Genomic DNA, 11,100 nt, shown 5'->3' with positions numbered 1-11,100 from the left:
CCAGGATGGTCTCGATCTCCTGACCTCGTGATCCGCCCGTCTCGGCCTCCCAAAGTGCTGGGATTACAGGCGTGAGCCACCACGCCCGGCCAGGAGTTTTACTCTTGTTGCCTAGGCAGGAGTGCAATGGTGTGATCTCAGCTCACTGCAACCTCCACTTCCCGGGTTCAAGTGATTCTCCTGCCTCAGCCTTTCGAGTAGCTGGGATTACAGATACCTGCTACCACCCGGCTAATTTATGTATTTTTAGTAGAGACGGGGTTTCACCACGTTGGTCAGGCTGGTTTCGAACTCCTGACCTCAGGTGATCCACCACCTCGGCCTCCCAAAGTGCTGGGATTACAGGCATGAGCCACCACTCCCGGCCTCCAATTATACTCTTTAAATTATTTAAAAATGTACAATTAAGGCTGGGTGCAGTGGCTCATGCCTGTAATCCCAGCAGTTCGGGAGGCCAAGGCAGGTGGATCATTTGAGGTCAGGAGTTTGAGACCAGCCTGGCCAACATGGTGAAACCCCATATCTACTAAAAATACAAAATATAATCCAGGTTTGGTGGCAGGTGTGGGCAATCCCAGCTACTCGGGAGGCTGAGTTATGAGAATTGCTTGAACCTGGGGGGTGGAGGTTGCAGTGAGCCGACATTGCGCCTCTACACTCCATCCTGGGCAACAGAGTGAGATTACGTCTCAAAAAAAAAAAAAGTACAATTGTTATTTTGACTATAGTCACCCTATTGTGCTATCAAATAATAAGATTTTATTCATTCTGTCTATTTTTTTTGTATCTATTAACCATCTCCATTTCCCCCCCAATACCCCATGACCCTTCCCAGCCTCTGGTAACCATCCTTCTACTCTATATGTCCACGAGTTCAATAATTTTGATTTTTAGATCCCATAAATAAATGAGAACATGCAATGTTTGTCTTTCTGTGCATGGTTAGTGTCACTTAACATAGTGTCCTCCATTTCCATCCAGTTATTGTAAATGACTGGATCTCATTCTTTTTTATGGCTGAACAGTGCTCCATTGTGTATAAGTACCACCTTTAAAAAATCTATTCATCTGTTGATGGACGCTTAGGTTGCTTCCAAATCTTGGCAATTGTGAACAGAGTTGCAACAAACATGGGAATGCAGATATCTCTTGGACATACAGGTTTAATTTCCTTTGGATATATAACCAGTCTAAATCATATGGCAGTCCTATTTTGAATTTTTTGAGGAACCTCCAAGCTGTTCTCCATAGTGGTTGTACTAATTTACATTCCCACCAACAGTGTACAAGGGTTCCCTTTTCTCCATATCATTGCCAGCATTTGTTATTGCCCGTTTTTTGGATAGAAGCCACTTTAACTGGGGTGAGATGCTATCTCATTGTAGTTTTGATTTGTATTACTCTGATAAGTGATGTTAAGCACCTTTTCATAAGCCTGTTTGCCATTTGTTTTTTGTTTGTTTGTTTTTTATTTCAATAGTATTTTTTGGGGAACAGGTAGTGTTTGGTTATATAAACAAGTTATTTAGTGGTGATTTCTGAGACTTTGGTGAGCCCATCATTCGAGCAATGTACACTGTACCCAGTCTTTTACCCCTTTCCTCTCCCCCCTCAAGTCCCCAAAGTCCATTGTATCATTCTATGCCTTTATGTCCTCATATCTTAGCTTCCAGGATTTTTAACTTTTTAACAATATCTGAATAAGCCATTTATTTTCCATTCACCTCAGCTTCTCACCAGTTGATCTCTCCAAGATTATTTCTATCTCATTCTGCTTTTGATTAGTATAGCAGCACCTCCAATAATGTTATTTGGTTATAACATCGATGAGAAAAATAAATGGATTCCCAGCTGGGGCCACTGTCTGTGTGGAGTTTGCACGTTTTCCCCTTGTCTGCATGAATTTTCTCCAGATACTCCAATTTCCTCCCACATTCCAAAGACACGCATTTTAGGTGAACTGGCATGTCTAAATGGTTCCAGTCTGAGTGAGTGTGGGTGTGTGAGTGTGCCCTGTGATGGAATGGTGTCCCGTCCAGGGTGGGTTTCTGCTTTGTGCCCTGAGCTGCTTGGATAAGCTCTGGCCAGCCATGACCCTGAACTAGAATAAGCAGGTTGGAAAATGAATGAATGAGTAAATAATAATAATAATAATAATTATTATTATTATGAGACAGGGTCTTGCTCTGTTGCTGAGGCTGGAATGCAGTGGTGATTCCTCCCAGCTCACTGCAGCCTCCACTTCCTTCCAGAGATCAAGAGATCCTCTCACCTCAGCCTCCTGAGTAGCTAGGACTATAGGCACATGCCACCATGCCCAGCTAATTAAGAATTTTTTTTTGTAGAGATAGTGTCTCACTGTGTGGCCCAGGCTGGTCTTGAACTCCTGGACTCAAGTGATCCTCCTGCCTCAGCCTCCCAAAGTGCTGGGATTATAGGCGTGAGCCATACCGCACATGGCCCAAACTCTTTTGGTTACTATAGCTTTGCAATATAATTTAAAATCATATTGTGATGCCTCCAACTTTTTCTTTCTCAGAATTGTTTTAGCTATTCAAGTTCTTTTATATTTCCATACAATTTTTAGGCTTGGTTCTTCTATTTCTGTGAATGCTGTTGGGATTTTGATAGAGATGGTGTTGAATCTGTATATTGCCTTGGGCTGTATGGACATTTTAACAATAATTTAATTTAATTTGATTTAATTATTCTGCTGAATGGGCATGGGATACTTTTCCATATATTTTTGTCATCTTCAATTTCTTTCATCAATGTTCTGTGGTTTTTGGTGTGCAGATCTTTCACCTCTTTTTAAAAGTTTATACCTGAATATGTTGTTTTATTTTTTGATGCTATCATAAATGGGATTGTTGTCTCAATTTCTTTTTCAGTTAGGTCATTACTTGTGTATTAAGATGCTACTGATTTTTGTAAGTTGATTTTGTATTCAACAAATTTACTGAGTTCAGGTATTCTAAAAGGTTTTTTTGGAATCTTTGGAGTTTTTTACATATAGGATATTGTCATCTGCAAATAGAGATAATTCTACTTTTTCACTTCTGATTTGTATGCCTTTTATTTCTTTTTCTTATCTGATTGTTCTTGCTACTACTTCCAGTACAATGTTGAGTAGAAGTGGTGAGAGTGGGCATTCTTGCCTTGTACTGAATCTTAGGGGAAAGCATTCAGTTTTTCCTCACTGACTATGGTGTTAGCTGTGGGTTTTTCATAAATGGCCTTTATTATGTTGAGTACCTTTTCCTCTATACCTAAATGATAAAGAGTTTTTATCAAGAAAGGATATTAGACTTTGCAAAATGCTTTTCTGCGTCAGTTGAGATGATCACATGGTTTTAATCTTTTATTTTGTTAATGTGGTATATCATATTGATTTGCATACATTAAATCAGCCTTGCTTGCCAGGGATAAATCCTACTTGGTCAGGATGTATAATCTTTTTGATATGTTGTTCGATTCAATTCAATTTGCTAATATTTTGTTAAGGGTTTTTGCATCAATGTCCATCAGAGAGACTGGCCTATAATTTTCTTTATTTATAGTGTCTTTGTCTGGCTTAGATATGAAGGTAATGTTGGCCTCATAAAACGTGTTTGGAAGTATTTCTTCTAACTCTACTTTTGGAAGACTTTAAGACTTTTTCTTTTTTTTGAGATGGAGTCTCGCTCAGCCGCCCAGGCTGGAGGAGTGGTGCGATCTCAGCTCACTGCAACCACCGTCTCCTGGGTTCAAGCGATTCTCCTGTCTCAGCCTCCCGAGTAGCTGGGATTACAGGCACCAGCCATCATGCCCGGCTGATTTTTGTATTTTAGTAGAGACGGGGTTTCACCATGTTGACCAGGCTGGTCTTGAACTCCTAACCTCAGGTGATCCACCCGCCTTGGCCTCCCAAAGTGCTAGGATTATAGGTGTGAGCCACCGTGCCCAGCCTTGGAAGACTTTAGTAGGTATTGCTATTAATTATTCTCTGAATGTTTTGGTAGACTTCAGCTGTGAAACATCTGGTCGTGGGCTTTTCTTTGTTGGGAGATTTTTTTTTGAGTTTTTATTTTTATTGTTTTTTAGACAGGGTCTCACTCTGCTACCCAGGCTGGAGTGTGGAGTGCAGTGGTGCCATCATGGCTCATTGCAGCCTCAACTTCCCAGGCTCAAGCAATCCTCTAGCCTCAGCCTCCCCAGTAGCTACGTCTACTATTAGGAACATGCCACCATGCCTGGCTAATTTTTTGTTTTGTAGAGATAGGGTTCCACTGTGTTGCCCAGACTGGTCTTGAACTCCTCGGCTCAAAGAATCCTTCCACTTCAGCCTCCCAAAGTGTTGGGATTACAGACGTGAGCCACTGTGCCTGGCCTGTTGGGAGGTTTCTGATTACCTCTTTATTGTCTTTATTTGTTATTGGTCGGTTCAGGCTTTCTATTTCCTCCTGACTCAATCTTGGTAGGTATTTCTTTTTTCCTAAGAATTTAACCAGTCCTCTAGGTTACACAATTTGTTGGCATATCATTGTTCATATATATATTTTTTGAGACAGGGTCTCATTCTGTTACCCAGGCTGGAGTGCAGTGGCATGATCACAGCCCCCTGCAGCCTCTACTTCCTGGGCTCAGGTGATCCTTCCACCTCAGCATCCCAAGTAGCTGAGACTACAGGTGCACACATGCCCGGCTATTTTTTTTAAAAAAAATAATAGTAGAGATGGGGTTTTGCCATGTTGCCCAGGCTAGTCTCAAACTCCTGGGCTCAAGCAATCTGCCTGTCTCAGCCTCCCAAAGTGCTGGGATTACTGGAGTGAGCCACTGTGCCCAGCCCATATAGTCCTTTATGATCCTTTTTATTTCTGAAGCATCTGTTGTAATTTATTCACTTCCATTTTTGATTTTATTTGTTCTCTTTGTTATACTAGCCAAGAGTTTGATTTTATTTTTGTAAAACCTAACTCTTAGTTTTATTGATTCTTTACATGGTTTTTCTGTTCTCTATTTATTTGTCTGAGTTTTGCTATTTCCTTCCTCCTGCTAATTTTGAGTTTAGTTTGTTCTTCTTTTTATGATGCATTGAGGTGTCTTACTTATTTGTGATTCTTCTTTATAAGCTTATCTCTTAGAACTGTGTTTGCTATATCATATAGGATTTGGTTTGTTGTGTTTCCCTTGTTTGTCTCAAGACATTTTCAAATTTCCCTTTTGATTTCTTCTTTGATCCATTGGTTGTTTATGAGCATGCTGTTTAATTTCCACATATTTATGAATTTTCCAAATTCCTCCTCTTACTGATTTCTAGTTTTATACCACTGTGGTCTGAAACAGTACTAGATATGATTTCAATTTTCTTAAATCTGTTACCACTTGTTTTGTGGCCTAACATGTGGTCTATCCTGAAGAACATTCCATGTGCACTAGAGAAAAATGTGTATTCTGCTGCTGTTGGATGTAATGTTCCATATATATCTGTTAGGTCCATTTGGTCAAAAGTGCAATTCAAGTCCAGTATTTCCTTATTAATTTTCTGTCTGGTTGATCTATCCATTGTTGAAAGTGGATTATTAAAGTCTCTCCTGTTGTGGTATTGCTATCTATTTTTCCCTTCAAGTTAATTAGTATTCACTTTATGTATTTGGGTGCTCTAAGGTTGGGTGCATATATATTTATAATGGTTATGTCCTCTCAATGAATTGACCCCTTTATCATTAAATTATGACTTCCTCTGTCTCTGATGACGTTTTTTTGTTTTTTTTTCTTTTTTTTTTCTTTTTCTTTTTTTTTTTTGAGACAGGGTCTTGCACTGTTACCCAGGAGTGCAGTGGTATGATTGTAGTTCACGGAAGATTCAAACTCCTGGGCTCAAGCAATCTTCCCGCTTCAGTCTCTCAAGTAACTATGACTGCAGGTGTGCACCACCATGCCTGGGTACTTTTTAAATTTTTTTGCAGAGACAAGGTCTTGCTATGTTGCCCAAACTGGTCTTGAACTTTTGGCCTCAAGTGATCTTCCCCGCCTTGACTTCCTAAAATCCTAGGATTACAGGTGTAAGCCAGTGACCCTGGCCCTTATGAAAGTTTTTGACTTTTAGTCTATTTTATTAGATATAAGTATAGCCACCTCTGATATCTTTTGGTTACTATTTGCATGGAATATCTTCTTCCATTCCTTCACTTTCAGCTTGTGTGTCCTTAAAGCTTAAGTGAGCCTCTTGCAGATAGCATATGAGTAGATTTTCGTTTTAAAATTTATTCAGCCACTCTGTCTTTTGATTGGAGAATTTAACCCATTTACATCCAAGGTTATTATTGATAGGCAAGGACTTACTATTGCCATTTTGTTATCTGTCTTCTGGTTGTTTTGTAGTACCTTCATTCCTTTCTTCCTCTCTCATCTACCTTTGTGGTTTGATAATTTTCTGTAATGCTAAGCTTTGATTCCTTTCTCTTTATCATTGGTATGTTTGTTGTAGTTTTCGTTTTGTGGTTACCATGATGCTTACATCAAACATCTTATAGTTATAATAAATTATTTTAAGGTGATAATAACTTAACTGCCATCACATAGACTCTAAACTTTTACCCTCTTCACCCACAGTTTATATTTTTGATATTACAATTTACATCTTTTTATAATTTTTTTTTGAGAAAAAGTCTCACTCTGTCACCCAGGTTGGAGTGCAGTGCCATGATCTTGGCTCACTGCAACCTCTGCCTCCTGGGTTCAAATGATTCTCCTGCCTCAGCCTCCCAAGTAGCTGGGATTACAGCTGTGTGCCACCATGCCTGGCTAATTTAAAAAAATTTTTTAGTAGAGACGGGGTTCACCATATTGACCAGGGTGGTCTAGAACTCCCGACCTCAAGTAATCTGCCCACCTTGGCCTCCCAAAGTGCTGGGATTAGAGGTGTGAGTCACCACATCCAGCCTACATCTTTTTATATTGTGTATTTCTTAACAATGTATTGTAGTATTAGTAATTTTTGACTGTTTTGACTTTTAACCTTCACACTAGAGAAATGTATGATTTACACACAACCATTACAGTATTAAAGTATTCTGGATTTGACTATGTATTTACCTCTACCAGTGAGTGTTATACTTTCATATGTATTTATGATAGTAATTATTTTCCTTTCATTTCCACTTGAAGAACTTCCTTAGGCATTTCTTGTGGGGGCAGGTCTAGTGGTGATAAATTCCTTCAGTTTTTGCTTCTCTGGTAAAGACTTTATTTCTCTTTCATTTCATTTCTGAGGGACAACTTTACTGGGTATAGTATTCTTGGTTGACAGGTTTTTTGTTTTTGTTTTTGTTTTTGTTTTTGTTTTTTCTCCTTTCAGCACTTTGACAATATCATCCCATTCTCTTCTGGCCTGCCATTCCTGGATCCTTGTTGTTGCTGCACTCAGCCCCACAGAGCCTGGGCTACTACCAGGTTCTACCACCCCAGGGTTCAGAGTCACCACTGCATGGTAACTCACCTCCAGAGTCTGAACTGCTGCCATGCCCTGTTCGTTCTCAGTCCCAAGTTGCAGCTGTGCCCTTCTCCCTGGGCCTGAACCTCTGGAACACCCCTTCTTTCCCAGAGTCATGCTGATGCTGTACCCTGACCCCCAGGGTCAGAACCATAGCAACATTCTAGCCCCCTGGGCCTGAGTGGCTGGAGTATGCCTCAGAACAACACATCCTGGTTGAGTGGGAGAACTGCATCCATTTGGGCCTTGGAAAGTGAACCTGTGCCTCAAGTCTCAGGTGCTACAGTAGTTTCACAACACCCTGGCTTGGGGGTGGTGCATTACTGGGTAGGTATGTTAAAGTGGCAGCAAAGCCTCAGGGGTGGAGGAGGTGCAATGGCTACCTACCCCCAGAACAGGATACACTGTATCAGTGGTTCCCATTCCAAGATGGTGCAGATTAATAGCAGCATGGGCCACATGGGGCCAGGGCACAGCATTGGCTCTTTCTCTGGGAGTAGCTCAGTGTGTGAACTCCAGGGAGCTCCCTCAGTTGGGCTTGATCCTGTGAGGACTGCTGGAGACTACAGTAGTGAAGACTGCAGGTGTTTGCAGTGGTGATGGGGGCTACTAGAGTCCTCTTGCTTACCTTTACCCCTGTAGAAAGAAGTCTCTTCTGGTTCCAAGATGATTCTGACTGGGCGTGTGGGGTGGAAGACCCAAGGTATTCTCTTGCCTATGGTGCTATCTTGGATTTCTGTGCTCTACAGGTTTTCTGCTGCTTTTTGCTGTTGCTATTGTTCTCTGGAGCTCTCCTTGAGTTATTTTGGTCAATATGTATGTAGTTGTTTATTCATTGTTTTGTATTTGTTGTGGTAGGGAGACCAATAGGAACTTCTAGTTGGCCATCTTGCTGATGCCACTTTCCTCATAAATTTTTTTTTTAAAGTGATGCACTGCCACACCTCTTCTCATACATTGCTTCCCTGTGAGTCCTCATCATCATGAACCCAGCTCTTCATATGAGGTGGGGTTGGGGACAGTGAGAAGGGAGAATGATGAAGGGAGTTGGATAAACTTCCTGAACCGGGCAACCTTTGTGCTATGGTCTGCTGTCACTCTGCATTTGCTCACTTGCATTTTCTGATGATAACTCTGACTGGCTTAGAAATATCAGAGGCAGCTGTGGTTGAATCAAACTAAATAGTGAGGCCTCTCTCAATGGCTTGTTTTTCTTGCTTTCCTCTAGGGAGACACACTTTAGATGTGCCTGAATTGCGTTTTTTTTGGCAGATTGTTACAGTAGAATATTGACTCTCTGATTTGAAGCCAGGCTTGTCCCAAAGATTGTCTGGTTTTCTAAGAGCTAATAATGAGAATTGATCAATGGTTGTGGCGGGGAGTGGAGGTGAAGGGAGGAAGAAGAAAAAACCCTGATCACTGTTCTCTAGGCTGTTTGGCAATTTATTTATATTATTTTGCCTTTTTTTTCTAATCAGAAATAAGGCAAGTTTTTAGTGGACATGGTACAACTGAATTAAGACAAAGCAAAGCAAGCAAAGTAAATCTAAATGCTGTCCTTTCCTTTCTGTGAATTTCCCTATTCTTTAGTTCTTATTATCACCATATCCACATAGGTTAAGTGATTACGACTAATCCTAAAGGGAATTACATCATTTTCAATATAATGGAATTTCATTATTGAAATCGGAAGCCTGGGAAGAAGGAAGATTGGGTTCCAATTCACCTCCTGAGGAAAAGCAAGATACATACCTATGCTTCTGATTAATCATTCTTCCCCAACCCAAAACAAACAGCCAAAGGAAATCCATATGCAGAGAAGAGGACAGGTGAAGATGCAAAGCCATAATGATTTTTTAAAATTGAAACTTCCTTTCTTTGATAAGTGTTCTCCTTCCGGTGAGAGTCTGGTCAGTTTTGCTTTATTCTGAAGCAGTGCTTCCCTACTGCCTGTTCAATGCAAGCCCCTTTGTTAAAGGTAACTCATCCCATCTGTCCTGCTGCTCACTCCTGAATTCTGATAGGGGCTCTTTAAAGTGGCATGCCCCTTGTTGGGAATCACTGCATCTTTTATGTATCACCACAACCTAAAATAATTTTCTTGAGCTTTACTTTCTTTACATTATGTGAACAATATGTTGCTTTCTCCCAGATATAAAATTATAATATTGTTGATCAAGTGCTTTTTGAAATTACACATGCTTCTCTTCTTTGCTAGCCCTCCACATCCTAAGATGATGATAAGCCCTCTAGTATACTTCTCAGAGGAAAATACTGTCTTGAAACTTTTTTTTTTTTGAGTGTGTATGTGTGTGTATGGCTTGTTACAGACAAAGTTTCTGTTTTTATATTCTTCCTTGGAGTCTATGCCACACATACATACATATACAATACTTAAAACTTATTGGGCACTTTATATCTGTGGACATGGAATGATTTAATTTAATTTAAATTAAATAACTGAATATTTAATTAAGTATATTTAATCTAATACACATAACCATCCTAGGAGGTAGGTATTATTATTGCCCCCATTTTAAGATGAAGAAACAGGCACTCAGAAATAAACTCACTTACCCAATGTTACATAATTAGTAAGTGGTAGAGTCAGGACATAAACCCAGAGAGGCTGACCCTACAGCCCATGCTTTTGACCTCTCTACTCTCTTGTGTGGTCTACAACTAGGGAAAAACCCATTGTGCAGACACTAATAATTTAGATCAAATACAATAGCATAAATAACATTAAAACAAAATTTTCTTTCTGACCAAATATTTCAAGCTTAAGTTGTTGGCTAATACATTTCGAGCAGTATTAATTAAACACATTCCTGGTGCAGAAAACATAATAAAATGATTGGAATCTTTCAGAACTTCTTGAAGTGGAGTTTGGTTATATGAATTATACTGTAACTTTTTTTTTTTTTTTGAGACAGAATTTGGCTCTGCCACCCACGCTGGAGTGCAGTGGTATGATCTCGGCTCGCTGCAACCTCCACCTCCCAGGTTCAAGCAATTCTCCTGCCTCAGCCTCCCGAGTAGCTGGGACTACAGGCTCATGCCGCGACGCCCAGCTAATTTTTATATTTTAGTAAAGACGCGGTTTCACTGTGTTGCCCAGATTGTCTCAACTTCTGACCTCATGATCCACCCACCTTGGCCTCCCAAAGTGCTAGGATTACAGGCATGAGCTACCATGCCCAGCCTGTAACAATATTTTTGTCTTGCTCTGTCACCCAGATTGGAGTGCAGTGGCACCATCAGCACTCACTGCAGCCTCAAACTCCTGGGCACAAGGGATCCTTCTGCCTTAGCCTCCCAAGTAGCTAGAACTATAAGCATGTGTCTGGCTAATTAAAAAAAAAACTTTTTTTGGTAGAGATATGTTCTTGCTATGTTGCCCAGGCTGATCTCAAACTCCTGGCCTCAAGTGATCCTCCCATCTCAGGCTCCCAAAGGATTACAGGCTGGATTACAGATATGAGCCACCATGCCATGGCTCATATAAAATTTTGTTGAAGATGTGATTGTAGTAAAATTACCTGTACTTTTTTTTTTTTAATTTAAGAGACTAAACTGTTCAGCATTATGGTATTCACTCTAATGTGATCTTCTCCCCTCCCCTC

At 40.4% G+C, this 11,100-nt stretch overlaps 1 pseudogene; it reads left to right on the top strand.

Annotated features, from left to right (window-relative positions):
- Positions 1-9,309: 9,309 nt before the first annotated feature.
- The window catches only part of LOC105550173, an 8,463-nt pseudogene continuing 6,672 nt past the window's right edge, over positions 9,310-11,100 (top strand).

Source organism: Mandrillus leucophaeus, unplaced genomic scaffold (genome assembly GCF_000951045.1).
Source record: "Mandrillus leucophaeus isolate KB7577 unplaced genomic scaffold, Mleu.le_1.0 Scaffold467, whole genome shotgun sequence".
Taxonomy (NCBI): domain Eukaryota; kingdom Metazoa; phylum Chordata; class Mammalia; order Primates; family Cercopithecidae; genus Mandrillus; species Mandrillus leucophaeus.
This window is presented reverse-complemented; position numbering and strand designations above follow the sequence as displayed.